The sequence below is a fragment of the Petaurus breviceps genome, unplaced genomic scaffold, assembly GCF_028583685.1.
Source record: "Petaurus breviceps papuanus isolate PSGF00001 unplaced genomic scaffold, PetGlider_PUasm1.0 90895, whole genome shotgun sequence".
In the NCBI taxonomy this organism is placed as follows: Eukaryota; Metazoa; Chordata; class Mammalia; order Diprotodontia; family Petauridae; genus Petaurus; species Petaurus breviceps.
The window spans coordinates 4,455,602-4,461,103 of NW_027187372.1; the positions used below are offsets into that span (position 1 = coordinate 4,455,602).

Sequence of the window (5,502 nt, forward strand, 5' to 3'; positions counted from 1 at the left end):
TTTCCTAGCTATATTGCACATTTTCTTTCAAGTTATTCTATATTTCCTGGCTGTATTTCATGTCCATGTAACGGTTGGGAGGGACCTCAGTGTTTGCCTATTCCAACACTATAATTTTAAAAATGAGGAAAATAAAGTCCAGAGAAATGAACTTAGACTCATAGATTGTTGGAATTGGAATGAACGCTACAAATAATTTGCTTCTACAGCATCCCTGACAAGTGGTCAGGTTAGATTGCCTAAGGTCAAACAGTTTGTAACAGAGTTGGAAATAGAACTAAGTTCTGCTAAGTCCCAGGAAGTTCCTTGACCGTCAAAAAGATGACTATTGCTTCTTGAGGCAACATGATATAGTGAAAAGAATATTTTATTTGTAAGGAAAAGACCTGGGTTTGAATCCTGGCTCTGTGATAGGTTATATAACTTACCTGTATTACCTTGAGTCAGCTAGGTGGTGCAGTGTATAGAGTGCCAGGCCTAGAGTTAGAAAGACTCTTCTTTCCAAGTTCAAATCCAGCCTCAGACACTTACTAGCTGTATGACCTGGGCAAGCCACTTAACCCTGTTTGCCTCAGTTTCTTCATCTGTAAAATTAGCTGGAGAAGGAAATGTCAAACCACTCCAATATCTTTGCCAAGAAAACTCCAAATTGGGTCATGAAGAGTTGTATCTGACTGAAACGACTGAACAACAACAATTATCTTGGACAAGTCACATAACCTCAGGAGGACCTCAATTTTCTCATCTATCAATTTAAAGGGGTTAGACTAGATGATGTGTCTTATCTCTTTCAGATCTCAGTTAAGATCTTATTCTTTCCTATTCCTATAACACCCAACACAACACTGGGTTGACACGTGCTTTTTAATTAATCCACATGGAATTGATCTGAAGCTATTCTCATAACAGACATGAGAAGCCCAGCCTTAGTTTCTAGGCCATAGTTTAGCTTTTCCCATCTCTGCCCCCTGGGTAGATAAGACTCACTCATACTGACAACGTTGTATAAATATGTTCTCCTTTCCGTAGTCAGATTTGTGACATGTCTATTTTTCTCAATATGGTAAAATCATGTATAAATATTTACAGATTGGATGATGAACAAGAACATAAACAAGGTAAAGGAAAAATGGTAGTTTGAGCACATGGAAAATTAATTAAGCATGCTTCATTCTCTTTCTTCACAAGAACTTGCAAACACCGGACATGAGAGCCACAGAGGTTTCCAAAAACCCTATCAGAGAGTAACTTCCAATCTGACTCTGGCCCGGTGCCATTTTGTAGGGTTAATGAAAGTTCATGCTTTCCTGTTGTGTGAACTTATATGTGTGATTCTTCTTTGGTTTAAATTTCAGCTTGGTTTTATGAGATCTCTAAATAAACTTCACTTGAATCTCTCCTCATGCACAAGCTGTTGTCTCTCTAGAAGGGTCTGTGGAGGATGACAGAGAGACTGAACTAGAATTCAGCATAGATAAATGTTTTTAAAAAAAAAACTGTAAGGTAATCAGTGAGCCAGACCTAGAGCTTTCCCCAAGCCTTGTCAGGAGTTGTAGAAGATTTTGAGGCAATATTCAGGATAAGTTTCTAAAGCATCTTGGAGCTGAGGTGAAAATCTAGTGTCCCCCTGGGATCATTAGTGGGTGATAATGGCATTTTTACAAAGGGGAGGGGTATGAATAGCAGATTTGGTTTGATTTGTGAGTAAGATAGGAATAGAAAGGATTTCGTAGGATATTGGATACAGAACTTTTTTTAATATAAGTTAAAATGAAAGCAAAGGGCTACCTTTTTTTAGTGAGAATGGAATGCCTAACATCCATGGCCTTGATGTTCCATTCATAGCCTTCCATCTCTTTCCTTCATGCCTTTTACAGAGGTACCCCAACCCCATGTCTGAAATTTACTCCCTTCTTCCCTCCACTTAATAGACTCCCCAGTTTGCTCCTCAATTCAGGTGCTACATCCCACAAGAGGCCTTTTCCGATCCCTACAGTGTTGTGTTCTTTTGAAATGTCTTTCTGTAATTTTACATGTACCTTTTATTTAAGTATCTGTAAATGCATTTCATTCTCCTCATTAGACTCTAAGCTTCTTGAGGAGAAGAATGACTTCTTTTTCTGACTTTTAATGCCCAGTGTTTTATCACAGTGCCATGCATGTAGCTAATGCTTAATTATTTTGTTGATTTGAATGGATATAGAACAAGGAAATACTCTGCTTCCTTCTTTTTCATTTTTTTCCCAAATATCCAAAAGTTTTTTTTTGGAATCATATTCTTCATTTACCACCCTGAACTATGATATCATATGAACTGTCCCTTGTTAAAATGTACACTAACGTCTGTACCATAGTCGGTCACATTTCAGCAGGGGGTGATGTGTAATCTAGGCTGTTATCGCCATCAGATTGGAGTGTCCATTTTCAGAATCACTTCCTCTTCCATCACTGGTCTCTGGTTTTTTAAATCTACTTGTCTCTTGTCCCTTTTAGCAACTTCTGGGTGAACTTGACATTTGCTGGTTTCCTTTAAGTCCTAACCAAAATCCCACTTTTAACAGGAAGCTTTTCCTAGTCCCTCTTGGTCCTGCTGCCTTCCTTTGTTGATTATCTCTAATTTTTCCTGTATGTCTCTTATTTGTGCACAGTTGCTCATATGTAGTCTCACCCATTAAACTGTGAGGTCTTAAGAGCAGGGATTGTCTTTTTGCTCTCTTTGTAAACCCAGTGCTTAGCACTGTGCCTAGCACATAATGGGTGCTTGATAAAATTTTAGCTAACTGATTTTAAAACCCTTGCTTGGCATTCTCAACTCTTCTCTCAAGCCCAGTGCCAGAATCTGCTGCTGCCACTGCATCCCTGAGACAAGATGATGAAGGTCAATGTCAATGGATTTGACCATATTTGGTGCCTAGTGACCAGAAATTAATTCACCTCAGGCAGAGTAGAAGTTATGGCCATCATTGATCCCTTCGTTGACCTAAGCTACCTGGTTCTATGTGCCAATATGATTCCACCCATGGCAAGTTTAAGAACACTGTCAAGGCTGAGAATGAAAAGCTGGGATTCTATGGAAAACCATTATTATGATTAAAGTATGATCCTACCGATATTAAATAGGGAAATGCTAAAGCCAAATATATAGTAGAGACCATTGGTATCTTTACTACCTTGGAAAAGTCTAGGGTTCACTTGAGGGCTGGAGTTAAGAATATTCTTCTCTCTGACCCTTCTGCTAAGGTCCTTCTGTTCATGATATCAATGAACAAGGAGAAATACTATGACTCCCTTAAGATTGCTTTTTATGCTACCAACTGCTTAGACTCCATGGCTAAGGTCATACATAACAACTCTGTCATTGTGGAAAGAGTCATGACTATAATCCATGCCATTAATGCCACCCAGAAGATGGCAGATGGCCCCTCGAAAGATGTGGCATGATGGGTATGGCGATGCCCAAAACATCATCCCTGTTTCCACTGGTGCTGCTAAAAAATGCGAGGGCATACCCAAGCTGAATGGGAAGCCCACAAGCATGGTCTTCCACATTCCTACTTTTAATGTATCTATTGGGGATCTTATCTGCTGCCTGGAGAAAACTGCCATTTATGATGATATCAAGAAAGTGGTGAAACAAACATCAGAGGGACCTTTGAAGGGAATCTTGGGCTACACAAAGGACCAGGTTGTATCCTGTGGCTTTAACAACAACAACAACTACTACTACTACGTCTGTATCCCAAAGAGATAAAATACAAAAAAGAAAAAGGATCTGTACGTACAAAAATGTATAGCAGCTCTTTTTGTGGTGGCAAATATTTGGAAACTGAAGGGATGACCATCAATTGGGGAATGGCTGAACAAGTTGTTGTATATAGTTGTGATGGAATAATATTGTGCTGTATGAAATGATGACCAATATGCTCTCAGAAAAATCTGCCAAGACTCACATAAATAGAAGTAAAGTGAAATGAGCAGAACCAGGAGAACATTGTATACACTAACAGTAATATTATATGATGATTAACTGTGAGTGACCTAACTTTCTCAGCAATACAACGATCCAAAACAATTCTGAAGGATTTACAGTGAAAAATGCTATCCAGAGAAAGATGGAGTCTGAATGCAGATCAAAGCATGCTTTTTCTTTATTTTTTCTTGTTTTTTAATCTGTGTTTTCTTTCACAACATGACTAACATGGAAATATGTTTTACATAACTGTACATGTATAGCCTATATAAAATTGCTTGCCTTCTCAATGAGGGAGGGAGAGAATTTGGAACTCAAAAAATTTGAAAAACAAATGTTACAAATTCTTTTTACATGTAATCGGGGAAAATAAAACATTAAATTAAAAAACCAGCAACACTTACTATTCTTCCTTTGATACTGGCACTGGTATTGCCATCAATGACCATTTTGTCAAGCTCATTTCCTGATATGACAACGAATACAGTTATAGCAACTGTGTCTACATGACCTCCAAGGAGTAAAGTGAAAAGCCATGATTCTTCATCCCCAAAGAAAAGGGGAGTTCCATCACTGGGGAGCCCACTTACATAACCTATTTCCCAATACTAGGGATACTATGTGCCAGTCATAGTCTTTGCCTCAAAATATCCCTGTAGCAGGGGGAGAAACAGAGTTCTGTGTTGTATTCCATCAACAAAGTCACCATATTCAATGCAAAAGAAATAATAATAAACAATCCTTCCTTGGAATCTTACCTTCATTTACTTTCATCTATTTGGATCAGATCTAAGCCGTCTTTCTAGTTTCTAGAGTACTCCAGCAATATTCTAAATGAAAGTCATTATCCTTATTTCAGGTAACCATTATCTAATTACTTCCCGTGGGGAAAAAAATGACACTATTCTAAATAATATAGTAGCATACATTTGTGCAATGGTGACGGGGGAGGGGGAAAGTGTTATTTTCTTTAATTACAGGTTTCTTGAAAAATGCCTGTATTCATTGTACTCAATAATAGAAATAGACACAAGAAGTAAATTAGAAGCAGGTGAGTAGTTTCTCTGGTGGTATGAATTGTGGATTTTTTAAATAGTTATTAAAGAAACCTCTTTTTGGCTTGTTTTCCTAGAATAAGGGTTGAGTAGCCAAACATCGTTTCAAATTTTTAAGCAAAGGAGAGCTGTGTGTCAAAACACTAGGGGTAGCCCCTAGCAGAAGTATCTGTCATCTTATCCACTGTGGTACTGATGATAGCCACTCCCATCTGGATAGCATTGTTTAAGGCTCCAAAGGCCCTTTCCTTCAAACTACCCTGGGAGGTAAAAAGTACATTCGTATTCTCATCTTACAGGTAAGGAAGACCCAGGCGCTCTGAAAAGTTAAGTGAGTGACCCATGATCACACAGCTGTTAGAGGCAGGAAGAGAGAGGACAGGTCTTAAAAATCCAGGGCCTGCTATCCTATACCAGCATGATGCAGTGGGAAATCTGGAATCTGAAGATCTGGGTTTGAGTTCTGAAAAAATAAAA

General features: G+C 38.4%; 1 pseudogene; it reads left to right on the forward strand.

The window, feature by feature from the left end:
• The first annotated feature begins 2,869 nt into the window (after positions 1-2,869).
• Positions 2,870-4,440, forward strand: LOC138150861 (glyceraldehyde-3-phosphate dehydrogenase-like; annotated as a pseudogene).
• The last annotated feature ends 1,062 nt before the right edge of the window (positions 4,441-5,502 follow it).